This window comes from Cupressus sempervirens, chromosome 10, assembly GCF_028749045.1.
Source record: "Cupressus sempervirens isolate cs-2001-9-10 chromosome 10, ASM2874904v1, whole genome shotgun sequence".
In the NCBI taxonomy this organism is placed as follows: Eukaryota; Viridiplantae; Streptophyta; class Pinopsida; order Cupressales; family Cupressaceae; genus Cupressus; species Cupressus sempervirens.
Window position 1 is genome coordinate 789,186,018 of NC_143127.1, and position 25,293 is coordinate 789,211,310.

Below are 25,293 nucleotides of genomic sequence, written 5' to 3' on the forward strand. Positions count from 1 at the left end.
TCGTTAAGTTATGTTTTATATTCATAACTTTCATTTGATCTTCCCTCAAGCTATTGGGCTTGTAACTATTAGGGTATATCCTCTTATACTAATTATTTCTCTCAACTGGTACTTGGGGGCAGGTGGGGAGGGGGCGGGGGGGGGGGGGGGGGGGAGGGGGCATGGGGGTGAATCAATATGCCCAATTCTACAAGTTCTATCTATTACTAAAACTAACTTAAATAAAATTTGTCACTAACACATTACTATTAAGGTAATGATAAAATCTATGTAGTAAAATCATATAATACTACACAAAGATGCATACATAAATGACATAGATATTTTATGTGGAGACCCACAGTGTGAGGGTGAAAACCACAATGGGAGTAATATGCCACTATTCTTTTCTTTCAAGTAAAAGTGTGCTCACTTAAAGGATTACATTTGTTCCTTATGAGAAGACATCCTATGAGAAACATATATAATTTGTTAGGATTACAATATCCTATCAAGGCTACCTCACTATAATTTTTTGATCTCTTTCTAGAGAGATATTGTGTGAGAGGATTTAAAGACTCGGTAAAAGCCTATCATGTCAAAGGCTTATAATAGTTGTAATGCTTAGAAAGAAAACTAGAGATTAGATCTAAATACTTGGCACACCTACCTTGTAGTTCCTTTTTGAAAACTCCTCAAAGATTCTTTGAAGTCCTTCCTCTATTCTACCTTGGTGAACTTTCTCTATTCACTTCCTCCTCCTCCTTGTGCTTACACATTGGTTTGTTGTTACTCTTTCTTCATAACTATCCTAGTTTTCCTTCAAAGATCTCCATAGTTATAGAAACAAAAACCATGTCTTTGACAATAATAACAACATCAAAATGAATTCTTAGTAAACTTAAAACATGCTTACTGTTCACAGATGGAAACCCTAAAAGTTATCCCACTCAAACTGCAAATTTGAAAATTGAAAAACATAGTGAGCATACTTAGAGGACACATGTGACTACCTATCTATAGATGCCTATACATGTAAGCATGCATGTCCCTATACACATCTATTTGTAGACCTAATGCCTTGTGTTCTTCAATTGCATTCCACACTTCTCTTTGTGTGCATTTCACATCACTTTAAAACCTTCTCTTGCTTCATCACATCAATGGTGATTGGATCATGACCATCGAACTTCCACATCTTTCTTGTTTCTTCTATCGTGTAATACTTCAACTCTTCTTGATAATCAATGACAACACTTTATCACTTATTCAATGCTTTAGTTCTCTTCTCACCATTTTTCCCAGTCAATGTAGTTTAGTACAACATTTTTAAGTTGCATCTTTTTCAAATTATTTTGGAAATGATCATTGTTGGAATAATGAAATCTTTGTTATTGATGTCAATGGGGGAGAGAAATACATGAAAAATACCTCTTTAGAACTCATGGGGGAGAGATAAATTTGATTAGTGGGGGAGATAAAAACATGGAAAACTCTTTACAGCTTGTCTGTAAGAGAGTGATGTGTTTATACACTCATGAATAACATGAATGGGGGACTAAAGATAGATGAGGAGGAAATATATTTTAGTATTCATCGTACTTTTTTCATCATAGTTTTCCATCAATTCCAAGGGGGAGATTATTGGCATGAATTCTTATGAGAGATTGATGAATGTTGTTAGAAATATTGAATGGATTGTTTTGGATATGATTGAGTGCTTATGTGTTGCATCTATTACTTTTTTTTTATTGATGTCAACATATCAAATTTATCGACGATTCTAGTAGAGTAGCAGAGATAGTTTTTTTCGGTGAGGTTTATGGTTAATGAGTTTTTTTTAGTGGGGTTGGTAGTATATTCTTGGATGTATATGGTTTCTATGGTTAATGTTTTAGAAAGAGTTATGAAGTTTTCAATGAGTTATGGAAGATTTGCAGAAGATTGGTTGCATGACGGTTTATTGGAAATTGTATGTTGTTGTTCATGTTGTATCTTTTTGGTGAGGTTGAAGTTGGTTTAGAAGGCTTGGATACTGGTTAAAGACATGTTAGTGAAGCTATATTTGAGTTGGAGAAAATTATTTTTCATTATGTGAAGAGTTTTGAAGGATAATGTGTGGATTATTCCTTGGAGGCCGACCGTATTTTATAATTGATGTAAATTTTATTGTAATATCTAATCATAATATCTAATGATGGTACTATGTTATTCGTGTAAATTGGGAAACCCTTAAGGCAAACTAAATTAGTTATTAGGACTTGGTATAAAGGAAAGATTTTTCCTTGGTTGGAAGATATGCACATGCGGTCATACGTTATTGATGTTATATTATGCAAGCTTTGGATGCAAATTTGTAGGTTCGGGATGTGCTTTATACTGAGGATTAGTATGGACTTCAAAGGAATTGTATTGGAAAATAAGTTGTTGTTCATTCAATTCATCTATTGGATATATCATCCTAAATAATTTTTTTAGGCAATTTGGAGAGTGGGTTCATTTGTTTTGGTACCAGTTCTGAAGTAATTTGGACAGTGTTCTCAGTTATCTTCCTTTCAACTCCTAATAGGGTTGGTACAACTCTTAGCAAGGCTAGAATCTTCCAAAAGAGATTCAAAGTCTCCTAATAGGGACTCATATACATACTAATTATATTCTTTTGACTCCTAATAGGGCCCCATCCTTTCACAAGGAACTTTTGTAGCAGTGCATCATCTTGTGGACATCATCCCCACTAGGGTTTTCCATTTGATCAAAGGTTTCCCTAGTTAACATATATTGTATCACATTGCATGGTTGTTATCTTATGATCTCTAAATATTTTGAGCACATGTTTCACATTTGTTAAAATTGATCAAAATTGTTTAAATCATATAACTAATCCCCCCAGCTATATTGGTGACTTACTTTGTAATAGTCTTACGTAAGTCTAGTTGTTGTATTGAGCATTAATGGATCAATCTTTTGGTACAACGACAGTCTTGACCTTTCTAGCAGGTGGTATGCAATCTTGGTCACAAGTTTGAATCCATACAAACCACAATGAATGATGTTGGGAGGGGGGTTATTGATAGTGGGTCATCATCCATTGTGGAATTTATGACATGGATTAATTGTCTTCTATGTATTCTATAAGTCAAGTGGTTGTATTGAGTATTGACGGGTCAATCTTATGGTGCAATGACAACCCTAATCGTTTGAAAACCACCAATAAAGAATAAACCACAAGTTGTTCCATTCAAATACAAGACAAACCACAAAATTCTACAACAAAAAACCTATAACAAGTAGCCAAACCAATCCCTAAACAACTTGTCAAAACCCTGCACACCTTAACAAGTCCCTACACACCAATCACACACCCCTGCACACCCCCTACAGACACTGCCACCCCTATATACCCATAGTGTGGAATACACAATAACAAAAACAAACTAGGGCACAAGCCCTAGCTCATAAAGCTAACGCGAATGGATTATTTTCTCTTCCTTCATAAATTGGTTTTATTCAGGGATCAATTGAATTTTTCTTAGTAATTGGTGGTTTCAAATTTCTTTAATATTGGTTTAAATAGGTAGAAATGAAAATGGATATTTTTATAGTCCATAATATGATATAATTTTGGGTCTATATATGTCTTATATAAGATGAGTCTATCTTTTACTCCATGCTAAAGGCACCTAGCTACACTCTTGAATTTGTGTAATGGTAAAACTCAAATTTTATAAGGCCTTGGTAAGGTCTATACGCCTCTTTACAAGAGACTTGAAATTACTCAATTCATTTGTGGAGTTAAGAATTCAAGAGACTTGAAATTTCTCAATTCATTTGTGGAGTTAAGAATTCTTCTAAAGTGGGGATGAGTTAGAAAGCATAGAGTAAGGTATGAAATCCATAGAGGAAAACTTCCAAAAAGGTTTCAATACATATTGTTGAGTTTTTAAGGATTATTTAATGTGGGTGGCCTCCTAAATTTTGTACTACAATTCAAGCTTAAGAGTTTAAGCTCTAAAAATTATCAAGGTCAATGATCTCATTAATTTTATTATTTAGCATATTCAATTCAAGTGATCAAACAAACATAAAATTTTAAAATTATTAATAAAACATGAAAACTTTAGATGATTGATCAAATTGGGGAAAAAATCCTAAGAAATTGGAGTAGTATTTAGCACCTATCTTTTCCACGAGCTAAAATCTAAACATTTAGTTTATATAAATCAATAAAAATATAGTCAATTTCTAAGTTATAAATGAAAACCCAAAAATAAATTTCTACCAAATTTATCTAAGATTTCCATTCAAGTTTAACTTTTATAATAAGAAATTATTTTATTTATCAAAAATATTTAGTAACTATTTTTGGGAATATAAATTCAATATTTGTGGTATTTTGACGAAGTGCAAGGCAATAGTTTCCCCAAATAATATGTTGTAACCCCCATCAAAAAACCACACAGTGGAAACAACACGACAAAGAAACAACAAAGTGAAATCTAATACTAAATTACAACTCTTTATTTATCAAATAATAGATTACATGCAAAATGCTAGGCTGTAAAGCCTTCCAGGTTAGGGCCAAATATAAACAATAATTACAATATCAGTTCTACAAGATCCCACTAGATCCAACTTACAATCCCAATCCTAGCTAGTCCAAATCCATAACTGGATAAGAACACCAAGAAAAACCACACTTGTACCCTCAATTCCACCAAGAAATCATTTGGTTCTCAAACCACAGCTACTAGTTCTTCAAAGTTTTCATCCTCTTCTCCAAGTTGGATGATCCTAATCCTTACTCTAAGGACTCCACAAAAACCCCTTACTTATACCCTATTAAGCCACAAATTAGCTGAATTCATTACAAACTAAATTAAATCCCTTACATTAAATATATGTTGAGCCACAATTTGGCCACAACACAAATTAAATACCCATACATAAATTAAATGCCAAAAGTTGGCCTATAAACAACTCAACACCAACAAGAACTGAGACCAAGTCGAGTGCCAGAAAGACCAAGCTGAGCATTGGCAAATTCCAAGCATTGTCAAGCTCTCAATGCATGCCAAGCACCACAGACATTACCGAGCTCCTAGACCTTACTGAGCTCCCAAGCATTGTCGAGCACCATAGTGTATGTTGAGCTCCTAGTATCTGTCGAGCTGACTTAGGAAACACTATAACCAAGTTCCCCAAGATTTGTCAAATGCCTTCATTAATTGAGTACACTTCCTTCTTTTACCAAGTCCCTAACTCCAAGCCAAAATCTCTCCAATCATGTAGGATCGCTAGCAAGCCCAGGATGCTCCTGCACCAGACACACCAGGTTTGAAAAGATGTTCTCAGTAGCTAGAAGAAAACCTTCTAGTATTCAACACATAAATCCCAAACTGGTTCTTCCAATACATATCCTCCAAATCTTCAGTTTGTACACTCTTTCCCTTGTTCTTCTTTTCCTTCGTCACATCCATCCTCGTTGTGCTACGATCTTCTTTCCATACTAATCTCCAACCTTCTCAAAATCTACCAACTCAACTCAGCTACCAATACTTAGGTTCCCCCTACCAAGCTCTTCATTCTGCAAAGGAATCAGGGAATACTTCCTACCACCTTTCTCAACAGTAAACACATTCTTGACATAATAATGTATAGCCCTGCAATCATACTGCTAAGGTCTATGAAGAAACACATAACAATTATTCATGTCCACAATACCACACAACACTTGATCCTTATACTTCCTAATCTGGGTATCAACAAGGCATTTCTCGCTCACTTCCAAAGCATGATCACCTTGCAACTAGCCAATCCTATAAGGATAAGAGTGTCTCACTCTCTTCAAACCATGTTTCTAAACCATCTCCTTAGCAACAAGGTTATCAGTACTATCATCATCAACAATTACATTGCAAACTTTACCACCATACATACAATGAGTCTTGAAAAAACTAGTCCTCTGACAAGATTCTGGTATCCTCTTACCAACCAGCACTCATCGAGGTAGCAAACTCTCTCCTTCCTCAAGATGATTGTCTTGGACAACAACCTCATTCACAATAGAATTTTTCCTACCATGCAGACATTCAAAAGATCTATGCCCTTCTTGTAACGCTCTGCTAAGGGATCCAAAAGAATTAACCTAAAGTTTTACTAAGTTTCCCAAAAAAAAAAAAAATTAAAGAATAACATACACATCAAACACAAAGTAGTGGAAGCAATAACATACAATCATAAATAAGCAAACATCACAAATTACATTCCTTAAGGATCCCAAGACGTTGAGTCACATTTAAATTTAACTAATATTAAGTCTAACAATCACCACATCCGCATGGAAGAATAATTAAAAGTCCAAAGTCCATTTAAATAATATACATTTGTTTCGAATGCCACTTAGCAATAAAATTCAAAATGCCCAATCATCCACTATGCATGCCACAGGGTATGAAAGGCTAAAAGAATACACATTTATAAATATAGATTACATCATCCCTTTCAGATCCATGAAACAAAGTACAATACAATAAATGAAACCATCCATCATAAAGATATAACCATACATTATAATATGCAAGAATAGAATGAAAGGAAATGCAGACTGGGAACTCCAACCACGGCATCAATGAACAAATCTCAATGGTAAGAGTAAAAAGCACTACCACCAGACCACATGGAACCTAAATGGCCCACTTCCACCGCACTAAGGAGATAGTCTCAAGTCCCAAATAGGATAACAATCTAAATATCAAAAATACTCTCTAAGTCCAGGAAACTCTATAAGAAATCTAACTCAAAGGTTACAAATAAACTTGACATCTAGACCCAGAGGCAACCACAAAGACATGTAGGAAATCTATACTGCTAGTGGGCAAGTGTCATCACACGAATCAACGCTAGGGTTACCCAACTAGTCTTTTAATCCTTCGGCCCCCTAGTGACCCTATGTAGCACTAGCATCCTTTCGTATTGACAAGGCATACTAACGAGTCAACTCTAAGGTTACCCGGCTAGTCTTTTAATCCTTCGACCCCTTAGTGACTTTCTATGGTACCAATATCTTATTAATTCATTTTAACCCCCTTTAATGAAATGTTATCACTTCTTAAACTACTTACAATTACCCTAGCAGCCACTTTGGGCCTTGGCCCCCATTGCAAGCCATTTCCCAACTTAATATACAGATTACCTACCCTAGGCATAAAAGAACAAATCAAAGAATCACAATTCTTACCTCAACCCTATACAAGTGACTAGAAAGCATCAAAAGATAATTCACAATAACACATTATTTATCTATGAGCAAATAGAAAGCATTCCAAAAATATTGATCGAAGACTCAAAATGGTTAAGTCAAGTATCTCATAGCATTCACTTCAGTTTCACACAAGAATACTAGAAAGAAATAACAAACAATATAGTCAGACTCAACCTAGATCATACCAACACACTACCATGGTTGAGTTAAAAAGATCAAGATCAATTCATCATAAGACCACAATCACAAAATTTCCAAGCCTCTGGTAACATCCTAAGACTGGTCAACACTCTAGTTAACCCAAACCTAAAACACAAACAACACACAAAAACATAGTAGTCTCATAGTTTGGTTTCATTTGAAAACATATCATTGAGTTAAATGTAAGGTTTCAGTTTTCATTTCAATGTATATTCTAGGTAGATGAAATTCGAAGTTTACCCTACAAATTAACTCATTTTAATATCCGAAAAGAAAATAGAATTACCCCTAATTGATTTTAAGACAATTTTCTAAAATACTCCAAGGGCAATTATTTATTTAAATTATTAAAATATACTTATTGATTTTAAATAAAACATTTTATAATTTTATTAAAAATCAAAGTTATTAATAATAATTAAATAAATCTTACAAATTTATTACAAATCTCATCATATATCAATTGAATATGAAACAATATCTGATAATCTCAAAATAATGCTACTAATCATCAAGCATAAAACTGGCCTAAAAGAGTTTGGCAATGATAACATAATGCAAACTAGGGGTAGGCACTACACTTCTTGACCACATCTAAAACAATTACCTCTAAACTCACCTCCACCTTTCCTTCTAACATATTTTGGTTCACCTTCTACAATTAGTTTAGCCTTTGTTGAGTTATCTTGCTTCTCCTTCCCTCTAGCATTACCTTGACTTTTCCTCTTCAACTTATCTTCTTCCTTCAAAGCATACTGATAAGCATCCTCAATTGAAGAAATATTCATCATACCAACCTCATCCTAAGTATTGAATCTCAAACCATTAATGTACTGAGCTACCTTCTCCTTTGACAATTCTCTATGCCAAGATCAAATAGTCAACTTGTAGAACTCCTCAGTATAATCCTTCATAGCCATATTTTTTTGTTTCAGACTTGGCAACCTCTTAAACAAATCCAATTCATAATCAGTAGGAATGAACTTAGCTTTCAATTTAGTCACCATTAATCTCCATCTAGTGATCTTCATTTGACCTTCCTCCTCTTTATCTCTTTGCAGTTCTTTCCACCAAAGAGCAACATGTCCTTTCAACTTAGTTTCTGCTAACCTTACTCTAAGCGGATCATCAATATCCTCAAGCTCAAAGTAGTCTTCCAATTCACGAATCCAATCAATCAGGTTTTCAGGAGTCAAAGTACCTGAGAAATTAGAAACCTTCATCTTATGCTCCAACTTTGATTGAGATCTAGGCCTTGCAAATTGACCAGCCTTAGTTCCAATAGGTCTCTCCAAATGATCAGTTATGTTCTCCCCACTAGATCCAATAAGTTCAAAGTCTTCAACAACTTCCTCATAGCCATCATCAGTACCCACATGCTTAGGTACACCACCTAAAGCACTCACAATTTTAGCAATCATGTCACTCTTCATCAATGCAATCTCATATCTGAATTCTGCTCTAATTTCTTTGAGATTCTTTCCTCCACATCATCACTAAGATCATCAATTTCCCTATGGTCCAATCTTCTTGGAGGCATCTTCCAAAATTTTTGCAAACACTTTGCAATAGATCCACCAATCTAGAAGATCAATCAACTTCACCAGATCAACCTTCTCCAACCCAAGATTCTAGTGCAACCTACCTCAACTTCGGTGATCAATTCATACACTCAAGAAGAACCTTCACTCTATTACCACTTGATGTAGTGCAAGGCAGGAGTTTCTCCAAAAGAGATGTCCTAACCCCTAGCAAATGACCACATAGTAGAAACAACACAACAAAGTAACAACAAAGAAAGATCTGATACCAAATTACAACTCTTTATTTATCAAATAATTGATCACATGCAAAATGCTCGGCTATAAGACCTTGTAGGTTATGGCCAAATACAAACAACAATTACAATATTAGTTCTAGAATATCCCACAAGATCCAACTTACAATCTCAATCCCAACTAGTCCAGATCTAAAGCTAGATAAGAACATCAAGAAGAACCACACTTGTACCCTCAGGTCCACCAAGCAATCTTTTGGTTCTCAAGCCACAACTACTAGCTCTTCAAGTTCACATCCTCTTCTCCAAGTTGGATGATCCTAATCCTTCCTCTAAAGACTCCACAAAAACCCCTTACTTATACCCAACTAAGTCACAAGTTAGCCCAATTCATTACAAACTAAAATCTCTTACATTAAATATATGTTGAGCCACAAGTCAGCCACAACACAAATTAAATACCCATACATAAATTAAATGCCAAAAGTTGGCTCACAAACAACTTGGCACCAACAGGAACCAAGACCAAACCGAGTGCCAGAAAAACCAAGCCGAGCATTAGCAAATTCCAAGCATTGTCGAGCTCTTAGTGCATGCCAAGCACCATAGACATTGCAGAGCTCCTAGACCTTGCCGAGCTCCCAAGCATTGTCAAGCATCACAATGTGTGTCGAGCTCCTAGAGTATGTTGAGCTCCAAGTATCTATCGAGCTTACTTGGGCAACACTACAACTGAGTGCCTCAAGCTTTGTCGAAAACCCTCATTAACCGAGTACACTTCCTTCTTTGACCAAGTCCCCAACGCCAAGCCAAAATCCCTCCAATCATGCAGGATTGCCAGCAAGCCCAGGATGCTCTTGCATCATATTTATAAGTCTTTTTACAACATTTATAAAATGATATTTAAAATATTTAGAGAAAAAATAATATGTAATATTATATTTATGTCTTATCATACGATTTACTACTTCGTAATGTGATTTATTCTCAAAAAATATTGTTTATTCGTATATTAATTTTTGAAGCCAAGTCTAATAGATATACTACATTGTAATGTGGGTTGTTCCAAGAAATGTCTTTTATTAGAATATTAATTTTTGAAATCAAGTCTAATAGATTGTTAAAAACTTTTTTCAAAAATATTACAAACAAAAATGAGAGAAAATTTTTATTCTAATAATTCGTTGTTGCATCTAATATATCAACTTTATAAACAATTATTTTCTCCTAACATTTTATCCACAATAACTAATTAACATTATAAATCCATTATTTTCCATTTTACTAATCATATTACAACAACTAAGGATCATGTCCAACAAATGAGTCATATTCGTTTCTTCTTAATGCCTTGTTTATGCCTCCAATAAACATCTACACTTTTTAGATGTAAATGAATGTACACAACAAAGAAAATTGGCATTCCTAGCTCTTCAAATATTCAATTAGATTATTGACTTCCTCATCTAGAATTGCAATATGCATCTCACATGCTTGGAGAAACTAATTTTCTCCAAACAAAATTAATAATATGCTTAAGTGTTGCTAGTTTGTGCACACTTCTTAAAATCACTTCATCATAATGTAAAAATAGATTGATGTCCTCACTAGAAATGCAAATCCTTTTGTAAAAATATCAAGTCATGATTACGTATATATGGGACTAAAACGATGCTACCATATTTATGTAGAGATTTACATTGCAAACAAAATTAAAGAATAATTTTATCAAAATCAATTGTTGTTCTATTATAACCAATATATTGAGTTAAAGTCATTTTAAGTACATGAATGACTTCCAACCTAGCCAATTAATTAGCTTAATAATCAAATTATTACATGTAAATTTTATTTCCTTATAAATCTTATATTCTACCCGCGGCCTGTACATATAAACTACAACAGTTATATCTAAAATGAACTTAATTTCTATACCAAAAAAATTTCTCCTTGATATTTTTAACAAGTTATTTTATTTTAGCTTGTAAATTTGTTTTCAATATCTTAACATGGTTCTCAATTCAAACTATTTGGCACACAAACTAGCTTTTATTTGAAATCAATTTACAAAATTCTATTATATATCATTTCAATCCAAATTATTGTTTCTTTAGACTAGGTAGAATGGTATATCGTATTCCATAAAGTTAGTTGTGTAGCATAACCTAATCTATGACCTTTGGAATTAGAATTTTTATTTTAAAGTCTATATATTCAAAATCTAATTGTCATTGTATAACTTTTTCAAGAAAATTCTTTTATAATTATAAACACATATTTAAGAATAAACCTACATCATTAAAATCGAGGAAATCATAATTTTAAAAAATATTTTATTAAATAAGTGAGATTTTGCAATTATATTTAAATCTGTAATTAAAAAAAACTTTTAAAAACTTAATTTATATTGAAACAAAGTCAAAAAAATCCCTTCTACCATTTCCACACAAGCCCGGATATAATTCTACATAAAAAATTAAAATACAGCAATATGTCCAGTTTGAATTTTTAATCATTTAACATAACATGCTAGCCAATCTACTTCAAAATCAAATATTTATTGAGCACTTTATTCAATATTTAAAAAATGTTTATTGAACAAAACAATTAAAATAAAAATAATAAACATCTTCTCTTTCTCGTTTTTTAAAGAAGTTTGACTTCGCGAAACCTATTCCACTATGAACTTTAATATCTGACAAATTACACAGTTGACATGTCAGAGACCAAAACATCTTTCACACTTTCGACTTTGAATTTAAGGCTAAGCTTTAATTAGAGCCCATATGCACCGAAATAATCTCATCTGCATAATTTATTGATAAGGAATTTTATTTTTTAATTCAACAAAATGTAAGAGAAAAATGTTTTTTTGGGAGAGAATTTTTTTAAGATGAAAAAAATTAGGAGCACTTGTACCTAGTAAATCAACATAAGATCTTTTATTTATGGGAAGGGCATTGAGCTATTTAGTTCTAGTGGTTATTCTTGTGCACTCGATCTTTCAATTACTAATATTAAAGAAGTAGAAAAATGATTACTAAGAGTTCATTAATAAATTTCACATGTATTAATAGTCTTTATCATTTTTCAACTTTTAGATTCACAAATGTCACATTTGTCAACCACTTTTGGGACATTTGTTTACAAGTACTTTAATTTTGAGTACATGATTATCATGTGGCACTTTGAAATTACCACTTTTTGACCATTCAACATTTTATAAGTTTTACAGGTTTAGTTAACAATAGAATAGCTAAATTGCATACTAATATAACCAAAAAAAGTAATTGAAATATGATGTATAGTATAGACTCTACGAGCTATAATGACTATTAGTAAACTTACCTAATTAATTCCCTTATATTTTTCGTTCTACCCATCTTCTTCACATTTGTATCAAGCATTCTTCATCTCTTTTTTGAAAAGATGGTTATCAATTCTCTCTTTTTCTTTTAAAATAATCCAAAATCTTGAAAAAAAATTATGCATGTTTTATTTGAAGGGAAAAGCACCAAGTATTGAGCATGTTCCAATCACCATTCACTATTTGTTCTCCCAACCCCCTGATAACTAATTTTGACATAACCAAATAAATCCTAACTAAAATCCCATTAATAAATTTCACATGTACAAATAATCACACTCTTGCTCACCTAGTAGTTTGAATTCTTAAAATTTAATTAAAGAACTAGTACAACTTTATTGGTATGTATAGCGCACGACTACATGGACATTTGTGCACAAGTGTTGATAATTTTTCAGCGAGTTGTAGTGCACAATAGTCATGACATCTAAAAATAGTTATTGGGTGACACTTTGAAATGACCACTTGTATACTCTTGCATAAAATATGCCACAATGTGTGTCATTACTATCCAAAATTCATAACAATAGCTATAAGCAATTAGGTTGCAAATGAAAACAACCAAAACAAAATCATTGAAATCTGATTGAATTGTTTAAAATTTGTTGGTAAATGAAATTAACTATAATGAATATTGGTATGCTTCTACCAAAAGCATTCTTGTGAATTTCAACCATTTATCGTATTAACTAGTGCACAAGATTAAGAGAAGTTAGTAGTCAAAATGTACTATGTTAGTGTATTATAAGATGCATGAGAGACCAATTGATTTTAATTAAGATTTTGAATTTAAAAGATGTTTATTTATGTATATTTGATTTTGAATCTTCAAATAAAAAATTGATTTCTATAAAATATAAAATCCTAATAAGCATGAGACATCTCACTTTGTGGACCATATTTAACATTCAAATTATCATTTTGACTGGTGAAATTTAGATAGCTACGTTTATAGTCAATTTTAAGTATATTTTGATGGAATGACTTAATTTATGATTATAAAGCAATATATTCAAATCACTCTCATGTTGAATGATTAAGTTGTCAAAAAAAATTCATTGTAAAAAACTTGACCTTTTTCACCTAAATATTGTTGCAAAAATCTTGTCTCAAACTCAAGCATCAAGGATCTCTAAAACCTCAATATTTTGTGATCTATATTTCATATATTGTGAATATATTAAACAATAGGCATGGGAAGATTTGTTTTGGTTCATCTTATTAGAAAACTATATCTACCCATTTTGTCCCTATTGACATATTTAAAAGTGCAATCTTGAGGCAAATTGCTCTCCTTGATTTGAATGAGTTTTTAGGATTATATATATGGTTGGGTCACTTTTTAAGGTTTAATATTTCATTCTAAAATAGTTATGTTGTTGACACCTTCAACTAGGAAGTTTAAGGAGGTGCCAATGAAATCTTAGTGATCACCCACTTTGTGTATCCATTGATCTTATTTTGCATGTTGAGAAGGATCAACCATATGTGGGGGACTCAAGCAAGGCAAGCTCCTCATGTACTTTGACAACCATAAATTTCTTAGCTAGAGGTTTTTTGTAGACATAGTCATTTCATGTTAGAATTGTGGCGATGGTGTAGTGTGGATTTGTAGATCATGATGACCAATCTAGGGTGCTTCTTGTGTTTCCTACCTCCCACTTCCACACTTGGCTAATAATTTTTTGAAGTATTTACATTTACCATTGTCAAAATGAAATATGGCTTGCTAGAGTATATGTCCAAGTTTTTCACTTTCACCTATTATGGTTGTTAAATATTCATAAAGATAACCCATTAATTTGGCTATGAAATCTTTTTTTTTTAAAGAAAAACGTATTTATATTGGATACACTTTCTTTTCATTTTGTTTAGGACTTAATTGAGGACTTTCATGACATGTAGAGAAACACTAATCTTCAAGGCATAGGAATAACCACATTCTACTTTCTCCAATGTTGTGATAAATGATAGATGAAAAAGGCATTTGAGTGGAAGGATGTGTTACAAAAGAAACTAGAAGCTAACCATATAGGAGACTTATATGGAGGATATCCATGACCCCAGTATCCTCTATCGCTAGTTGTGGTGAGAGGGAGAATCAAGGTTTCATTGTAGGTTGTCTAAGTTTCAACACTAATAATGCACTAAAATAGCCTTAGTTGTTATATACTTCCAGTTTCACTAGATAACAACCTTTTATGCATATAAAATTTTAAAATATGCAATAGAAAACATTTGAAACTACAAAGCATCTCAATAGGAGTCTCAATTAATAACTTCTACATTAATATAAATCATGAGTTGATACATTAACGGTAAAATTATCATGAAAAAATATTAGGCATTTAAATACTTGTTGGGTAATGGACATAAATCATTTTTTAAAACTAATTCATGTTTCTCCTATTGGTTTCAACATATATTTATTGTACCCCAACAATGGCTCATATTATAAATGTTAGTTTCTAATGTAATGAATAGGCTTTAGCTCCATATATTGAAATATATATTATAGGCATGTCTCTAGTAGAGCTTGTGGCATTTCATTATCATTTTGCTTATGAAGTTCTCATTGAAATGTAGACACCTAAAGTTATCCCATTTTCTATGTGTGATATTAACTTTGATTTTCTTCTTGATTAATCAAATAATTTTAATTATTTAATTTTTTTGACATTCTCCAAATTTAATTTCAAATTTTCCTTTTCCCTTCAAAAACAACAATTTCATTATGTTAAATAAATATTTAATTATTTAACACCCACTTCATTGATCTTTCAATTCTTGCCTCATTTCATCTCATAATTTCTCTCAATATTAATTAAACGATTTTATTATTTAATGAATGCTTTTTCCAATTTTAATTGACTAATTCTTATTATTTAATTAAGTTAATATTTCTTGTTCTTGTCATCTAAATTTTTATTAAAAAATTAATTGTTTAGTTTACTATGTCCTCTATAAAAAAAAAAAAAAATTGCGAAATAAGGGGCCAAAGCCGAAAGTTTTGTATTAAAGTATAATAAAAATAACATAGTTTACAACCACCTAATTCTTGGGGGTGGTCCTAGAACAAACATAATTCTAACTAGAATTGAACAACCTAAGTTTCAAGAAAGGTAGGAGATGTCGCACAACGAGCGAGCGATAGCAAGAGTGGGAATTGGAGAGATCAAAAATTTGAATTATGCTTCAGGTGGTTCTATCCAAGATGGAGTAGAGAAGGGATCAGGTGCCTGCCAAGAGGAGAATGACCAAGGGAATATGTTCACTCTATGAATGAGGGCCCACGAGAATCAAGGTAGGTCTTAGGGAAGGAGGCTTTGAAATTTGATCGGATAGTGTTGGACCCACAAACTGCTTGGAATGTCCTTGACTCAGGTTTGAAAGGTCGATGGTCTTCTCTCTTTGGTATCAATCCTTTAGGTAAGTCTTCCTTCTTAAAGATAAAAGACATCTCAGACAAAGAAAAGGGAGAGTTTGCTATAGAAATTCAGATGAGCTTATAGATCATAACATCGCTTCTATGGCGTCCTCTCTAATTGGGAAGTCCATTGGCCCAAGGCCAAATATAGACACTGTGAGAACCCATGTAAGAAACAAATGGGACCTAAAAGGGCATGTGGAGATTGCAGCTATGGAAAAGGGTTTCATCTCCTTTGAGTTCTCTTGCATGGAGGACACCACTAGGATTCTATGTGTTGGGTCCTAGTCCTTTGGACGTTCGACTCTAGCCTTGCAAAAATGGACTTCAAATTTGGATCTCAATGACTCTTTCTTTGTTCAAGCTCCTATTTGGGTTCATCTACCTGAACTTCCAATGGATTTTTGGTATGAGGATGTTTTTAATGGCATAGCTAAATCATTGGGGAGCTCTTATCCATAAACCCTATCACAGTGTTAAGGAGTCTGTTAACATATGATAGGATATGCATTAGAGTCAGTGAGGGAAGAGATATGTCAGAGGTGGTGTATCTCCACTCTAAGCTGGGTACCCATATCTAGAAGTTGGACTTTGAAAGTGTCCCCTTTTCTTGCTTTCATTGCAAGAAAGTTAGTCATGTTGCTAAGCTTTTCCCTAGGGCCCAAGAGGAGAAAGCCAAGAAACAATATCAAAATAAAAGTAAGGTCAAGGGAATAACAAAGGAAAAAATCAATAGCTCCAAAGAGGGAGATAAAGTTTGGAAACTAAAGGAAATAACTAACAAGAAATTTTCTCTAGAGCAGTAGCAGGAGAAAATGGAGGTTACTCTGCCATTGGCAATTGAGGGGGTCCCTGGAGCAAATTCTGTAGGAACTTAAACCATTTGTGTTGAATCAAAAATTCCTATGGATGAGGAACAAAGGTTAGTTTCTGAACCAGAAGTTCTAGAAAACTTGTTGCAATCATGCCCTATAGGGGAAATAATCCAAGGGGATCATTCAGTGGTAGCAAGAACTAACTCAGAAGGAGGGGAAATATATAATGCCCCCATTTCCCATGTCCTGGTTGAGAGTGTGGAGGTATCTCATTCATGTGGACCTATCCTCAAGGGAGTTGGTAATCTCAGCTAGGGGATTGCCTCTCCTGGGAAGATCTCAAGAGTGGTGTAATTGGTAAGATCCTCTTCGTCGGGTCAACTTACTTGAATGGAGGCTTCATTTCTGACTTGTATTCATGAAAGCTAGGGGGAATGGACAAGTATTAGAAAGAAAAAGATGAGTTATAACCCTTCCGTAGTCTCCCCAGCTGCAATAAGAAGTAGAGTAAAGGCTAATGTTGGAGAAAAACCTTAAGACTCCTGGATGAAAATAGTCATCATCAGAACAGGAAAGAGGAGACAAGAAGGAATCTAGCGGATGGGAGTCAAAAGACCATCCAAGAGGCCTACCTATCAAAGAAGAAATGAAGATCATATCCTAGAACATTCATGGGCTAAATGGAGCCCACAAATAAGAGGTAATAAGAAATATGTTTTAGGGATCATAGGTCAGATTTCATCCTTATCCAAGAAACTAAAATGAGAAAGTAGGTGGTGGAAAGAATCTCTTTCAATAGAAGTTTCGAGGACTTTGCTATGAATTTGGATGCTGCTTCAAAATTTTTGCTTACTCTCTATAGCTCTAATCTTTTCAAGTCTCAGGTTTTATATGGTGAGGTAATATTCTCCTCATTCATGTTGAAAAATATAAAAAATAAAGAGTCCTAGTTTCTTTTGAATGTGTATGCTCCCAACACTAAGAATGATGGGAGGAACTATAGGGTTAAAATTAAGAATTTTTTATCTAGAATCCAAGTAGGAATTTGTATAATCATGGGGGGCTTTGACATCCCTTTAAGGGACGATGAAAAATGGGGGGGGGGGGGGGGGGGGGGGGCTAGCTCCAGATCTGGACAGTAGACAGGACCTTTCTGACTTTATCAATGAATTGGTTTTACTGGATGTTGACCTTTAGGGAGGTCTTTTCACTTGGTCTAATAGGAGAGTGGGTAGAGATTGCATTCAAGTTCGATTGGAAAAGGCTCTTATTTTGCTAGACTAGATGAATTCAAACTATTCCAATCTTTCTTTAATGACTAGGTCTGGCTCAAATCACTCTCATTTCTCTCACTTTGTACCCCATTGCTATCAAATGTAACTTCTCCTTCAGATTTGAGAAAATGTGGACCTCTCTCCTAGATATTTATCTCTGTATCTTGGAGTGGTGGAACATTCACATAGTCGAATCTACCCTGTTCAAGGTGGCTAAAAAGCTGAAAAATGTTAAGTTGAATATTAGAAAGTGGAGCAAGCTTGATTTTGGTAACATTTTTCACTCCAAAGCTCAGATCTTAGAGGACCTCGGCATCATTCAAGAATTTATTTAGAAGGAGGGGTATAAAGAAGAGAGGTTGGAGGTAGAAAAATCAATTTTAACTAAGCTTCACAATGTTATTAGTCAAGAGGAGGCCTATTGGAAACAAAGATCAAGGGTTTTCTAGTTAAAAGAGGGGGACCAAAATACTAGTTTCTTCCACACCTCTACTCTGAAACACAAAGTTCATAATAGTATTAGCAAAATCAAGCAAAGGGAAGTTGTTTTAGAAGAGGAGAATGAAATAGTAGCTGAGGCTATTTCTTTCTTCACTAATCTTCTTTCGAAAAATCCAAATCTAGTAGATCAAGATTAGTTGGAAATAATTTTGAATATCCCGACTTTGATCCAACCTAAGGAGAATGCTATGATTGGGACTATCCCTTCCCCTCTAGAAGTTGAGCTGGATGTCTTTTCTCTTACAACTAACAAGTCCTCAGGCTTGAATAGTTTCCCATATTTTTTTCTTTCAAATGTTCTAGAATGTGGTCCACCAGAATTTCACCAAAGTGTTGCAAGAGTTCTTTGGAGAAAAGAGTCTGCTCAAGGAGGTAAATGCCACTTTTGTTGTGCTTATTCTGAAAGTGGTTGGGGCAAATTCTATGGACCAATTTAGACCTATCAGCCTATGCAACATGTTTTACAAGATTATCTCTAAAATGTTGGCTTCAAGGATCATCAAGGTACTCCCTTCCATTATAGCACCTCAACAATCTGGCATTGTCTCGGAGCAACAAATCTTGGACTCAATTATGACTATCTACAAAGTTATCAACTCTTTGGATAAAGGTAAGAGAGAAGGCTTCCTCCTCAAGCTCAACATGTCAAAGGCTTATGATCAGTTGGATTGGTCCTTTCTTTTCAAAGTTCTTAGGGCCTTTGGGATTAATTTGAGGGTCATCAAACTTATTAACTAGTTGATGATTACTACCTATCTAGTTGTGTTGGTCAATGGCTCCCCCTCAGCTTTCTTCAAACCTTCTAGAGGGCTCAAGCAAGGAGATCTGATCCCATCCATTATTTTCATTATTTTGGTTGAATGTCTTGGAAGGATGATTTTTGTCGACAAAGATTCTAGAGCTATGTCTAGAATCAAACCTTATTTTGGTCCCTTGGTTTTCTCCCACCAACAATTTGTTGAAGACACTATAGTGGGGGGAAGCCACAATTGGTGAAGCCATGGTGGTGAAAAATATGTTGAGCTCTTACTCTAGGGGCTTGGGGCAGCTTACCAACTAGAACAAAAGCTATGTTCTCTTCATTAATACTATGATTTAGAGACAGAGGAAGATTTCTACTATTATGGGTTGTGAATTGGGAAGCCTCTCCTCAATATATTTGGGTCTCTCCATGGGCCTGAGACCCCCAAATTCTTTCTGGAATAGCCTTATAGATAGGTTTAATAAAAAAATTGGTTGGTTGGAAAGGAGTCTCTCTTAGCCAAGATGGCAAGATACAACCAGCTAAATCTACTCTTTAGAATCTCCCAACTCATGCACTGAGTCTCTATGGGATTCCCAACAAGTATGTGCATTTTTTGGAGAAGATCCAACAGAATTTTCTTTGGTCAAGATTGGAAGACAACAAGAGGTTTTCCCTAGTGGCATGGGATAATGTGTGCCTCCCATAATAGAATGGAGGACTAGGGATAAGGAAATTGAGAACTTTCAATAAATCTCTCCAAGCTAAATAGATTTGGAGAATCATTTCCAGCAAGGGGGATTGGAGGGATGTCTTGGAAGAAAAATACCTTCAATTAGAAACTTTCTCGTTGGAGGGTCAATTCCCAATAGATCAAATATATGGAACAACATTCTAAGTTCCAGAGAGACAACTAGCAGTAGGGAAAAATGGAGTTTTGGTAATGGGAAGGACACCCTTTTCTGGTAGGACAATTGGCTAATCCAAGGGCCTCTTCTCAAACTTCCTTATTATGAAAGATGGGCTTGTATTTGCATCTAGAGATTTGGCAGATTTTTTAGTAATTACAGACAAGGCCAGGGTTGGAGGGATCTTTCTACAATATCTAGGGACCTAAAACCTCTAATCACTATTCTTCACTATGTGGTTTTGAATGATGATCAAGATCAACTTGTTTGGGAGAACACTTTAGATGGTATCTATTTGGTGGCTTTGAGATACCAAGCTATTATGAAGCAGGATTTGAGACCATACTGTGCTAAGGTCTAGTTCCCTAGTCTTATCCCTAAATCATATTTTCTTCTGGCTTTTACTCCAGAATAGGATCCTAGCAATAGATAATATGAGTAAAATGTGTCTTTCTATTCCTAATAGATGTGTCCTTTGCAAAAACCAAGTTGAGTATGTGGATCACTTGTTTATACATTGCTCCTTCACTAGAGAGGTGTAGTCTATTTTTAATCAAGCTTTTGGGTTAAGTTGGTGTGATCCTATCTCGACTATTGAATTCTTTAGGTAGTGGGATAACTCTTGGCAAGGATCAAGGCTTCAAGCTATAAGTAAATGGGCTCTACCTCATTTTGGATGGGGTATTTAGAAGGAACACAATAACTGTATCTTCAGGGTTGCTAGCCTTCCTACTAAAATTGTGTCTGGTAAAATTCAAAATTCCCTTTTGGAAAACTATATGTTTATTAAAGGATCTAACCTATTTGTAGGTGAAACTAGAAGGAGTAATGATACTCAAACAAGAAGAAAGGATTGCCACTGGTCTTTACCCCCAGAGGGTTGGCATAAAGAAAACTTTGATGGAGTGGCCAAAGGTAACCCAGGAGTGGCGAGAAGTGGAGGAGTGATCAGAAATAGTCATGGCAATGGAATAGTAGTGGTTACCTTCCCCTTAGGACACCAAAAAAATCATTATGTGGAGGCTTGTACTACCCTCCAAAAAACTAAGTTGTCAAAGGAGGTAGGAATCAAAAACCTATGGCTTAAGGGGGTTTCAAATAATATTATTAAATGCCTAAGGGGAGAACACCCTCTGTCATTAAGTATTAATAATGTGATGGAGAAAACAAAAGAAATTTTACTTACTTTCAAAAGGTTCTATGTATCACATGTGTACCAAGAGGCTAATGTGGTTGCTGATTAGATGGCTAATGAGGTAGTTAGGAGGGACACATCACACAGATGGCCAAGTGGTGAGGGGATTTTGGTAGCCACTAAAAGTTTAATAGAGATTGAGAGAATCCATGGGAGCATGGGAAACATAAAGTGTAAATGTGGAAGTTAATATTGTCAATCAAACTTTTAATGTGAAGAAAGCTTAGTATGGGCTGAGATATATGTATCACAATTAGGGGGCTTTCAGGCACATTTTTTGGGCAATTTTATGGGCGATTGGCAAGGAAAGAGTCAAGTACATTTTTTGTGAGAAAAAACAATGTTTGTCTCATAGTGCTTGGAGAAAACAAAGGTTTTTTCCTTCTTTCTACAACATAATGGTAGGGGAGAGGCATCGTAGAGAGTCGGAGGGTGAAGTGGAGAAGTGGAAGAGGAGATTGAAGGTGTGGGAGAAGTTAAGGGAATGTGGCATCTCAACCTTCATTAAAAAACTTCATGGTTGGGATCTTAAGATAACTGACCTTACGGTTAAGTCATAGAAAGATGGGAAGGTGAAGATTGATGGTATCAACTTCCAGGTCAATGAAGGGGTCATAGTCAAGGTCATTGATTCTCCTAATCAGGGCATAAAATTTTATAGGGATAAGAAAATATCCCTAAATGCAGTGAAAGACTTTGCAAAGGACGCCAAGGAAATGAAGGATTTAGTGAAGACTAGTGTCTACTATGAACCTGCATCAATTAAGAAATTGTGGAGGTTTGTCCTAAGGGTGATTATTTCATACATTACGCCTGATACTAGATTTGACAAGATTCATACCCACCATTTCGTTATCCTAAATTACTTTAGGTATGGAACAAAAATCTCCATGTCCTTCTACTTGTTTTTTCTCTTCAAACATCAATATCATGAGTTTTAAGAAGAAAGTGTACACTAATCTAGCCTTCCATGAGGGTCTATTATTACTCATATATAAGCATTTTAAAGCTTAAACTCATAGAAGGGTTGTTTCCCATAAGGTGGAATCCTTTGAGGAAATGGAGAACTCTTACCTCCCTTTAGATATGGAGGATAGTGCAGGTCTGCATTTGGATGACGAAGAGGAGGTGGCTAAAATTATGAACAACATGGGCAGGAAGAAGAAAAAGAAGTTTGGGAAAGGAATGGAGAGAAGGATAAAGCAAGAGGTCAACTTAGAGGAGGATTACAATGATGAGGAAGAGGGAATGGAAATGGATGAGGAGGGAAATGTGAAAGAGGTAGGCACCAATAAGGCTTATGTAAGCAGGACGGATGACAACCCGATCAAAAGGAGAAGGGATGGAGAGAAGAAAGTAGAGAAGGCACCTAGTAAGGGTAAGGAGATCAATCTTGAAGCTCAATAAGAGAGAAAAGAGGAAGATAGTTCGACAAAAACCACTATTATTCTTGATGCAAAATGCGGAAAAATTGCATGGAGGAACTTACATTCTACCATTGCAAAAATGGGTCTAGTTAGAGAGCATATCCACCCAGAGGTTTTGGAGGGAAGGGATGGAAAAATTCAGTTGGAGGAGCTCATCAACCCGACTTTAGTGATTCTAAGTGATAATACGAGAGAAATGGGGATGAACCTCCTAAACAATGCCCACAACAGTATGGTGGATAATATTCGTTCCATAAAATGGATTTTCCATGAAATTGAAGAGATTAAGTTCAAGATGCAGGGGCAATAAAGGATGGAAGGGGGGCGACAGGAATGTCAGAATTAGCAAGCTAGATGCGAGGGTTTCTAAGATTGAAAAAAGGGTGGAAAGGATGAAGAGATCTCTCTATAGCTCGGCTAACCAGAGCATCAACATTATCAAAGGTCTTAATGATAATATCATTCAGCTACACTCGATGATGGAGGAAAGCAAACAGGGAAAGGAGGAAAAGGACAAAGAGGAAACCAAGGCTGTTGATGAAGATTATTCTTTGTAGGATAAGAGGCTGAGCAAAAGAAAGAGATCAGAAAAGAGGAAGAGGGAAGAGGAAATATATCCAGATGATAGTCAATTGAAAACTGACGAGGCTAAGACCGTAGGAGAGCTGGAGCTCAAGAATGAAATGTTGGTCAAAGAAATGGTGCCCTAATCAGTGCTCTTGGTTTTTTGTCTGTACCCAAGCTTTTGGCTATTTTTATTTTGTCTACTTTTGATGGTTGGGTATGGCCTATTGTTTTTCGATGCTTTGATGCTAGAGTTGAACTTATGGTAGTATTTTGATGTTAACTGGTGGGTTTTAGGAACCCCTGTAAAAAACCTATTTTACTTAATCAAAACAACCTAAGTTTCAAGTTGATTCCACTAGTTTGAAACATGATTATTTTCCATAGATAGATCAAGCTCCATAAGTTACGATATCAATTTAGACTAAACAAAATGTTAGAGTAATTAGATATTTTCTAATTAACTATATTCTACTTAAGCTAAACTTTAGGGATCTAATAATTAATTCTTTTATTAATTATTGTAATGCAACCTAGGTTTAACCTTTTAGGGTTTGGATCTCCTTTATAAGGATTGATCTCTTTATGATTATTCATTCACTTTTGACTATAGCAATCTCTTTTTTTCTCATCAAGAATGTCTCATATGTGGATGTGGGAATTCCAGCCTCCATGGCTTTTGATTCTCTCTTTCTGTGATAGGTGTTTGCATGTAGGTGATTCTTGGAAGTTGTTGAGTTGAGCTTTCATCAACTTCAACATGGTATTAGAGCTCCATATCTTCATGCCCCTATTCTGATTATGAGAGGTTTGGCTTGGTATTTAGATCTGTGTTTTCTCTACATAGGTTTTTGGATTAGGGGGGAACCTATTTTTCAGAGCACTTTGAGCACAAACAAACATCATCGTTGAGCTTTTCCATCTCAACATCACGGTCACCCACTAAATACAGGCTTGCACCTAACTATACATGATTGTGCTGACATTTTCTTTGAACAGGTTTCCACACCTTTCTTGGTACAAGGGCCCTCTCAAACTTGGAAGTGATGTTACTTTTTTGAATGACTATACATTTTTTACTAGACATGATTACTAGAGCCTGTGTGCCTCTACACTTCACCCCTCTCAATTCGTGCCCCATCAAAGTGCATGACAAGTTTATTAATTGGAATTTTTTTTAGTCAAAGATCATTGCCACCCAAGTCGACATTTTGCAACCACTAGTAGTTTCAGCTTGCAAGGAGGTTTTATGGAGTGCATGCCCTTATTTATAGGCTTCCATCTCATTGATCACACATCACATGATGACCTTGGTTTATGAAGTTCTTGCACCATCCATTAGTCTCAACCCATTCATCTTGGACCATACACCTTGTTTTTGGCACATCTTGGTCCAAGTACAAGGATTTATTGCCTAATCCTAGGCCCTCCAAGTTTGTGCCTCCTTGTGGCACCATTTCCTTGGAATGCACTGGTGCTTCTTTTATGGCCCCCAATGCTTTATATGGGCCCATTCACCATCTTACTTGATGGTGGTCAACTCCCAGTTGGCCTGGCTCCATTCCCATGTTATGTGCTCATGATTTTTGGCACTATTTTTGGTGTTTTCCTTCCACGTGTTACGTGGACAAGCGATCTTCTTTTTTTTTCACCAAGTCACAAAATTGTCGCATAACCACCACAATTTTTTGGAGTCTAGTATTTGTGTTCCCTTTATGGGTGGTTTATGATATTCGAAGGTGGTTTTTTGGATGGTTATCCATGTCATCCATTAGGGGATCTATGTCATATGTCTAGAAGCCATGTTTGAAAGTTGCAAAAAGTTTTTTCCATTACCTCCAGAGCTATTGGTGGT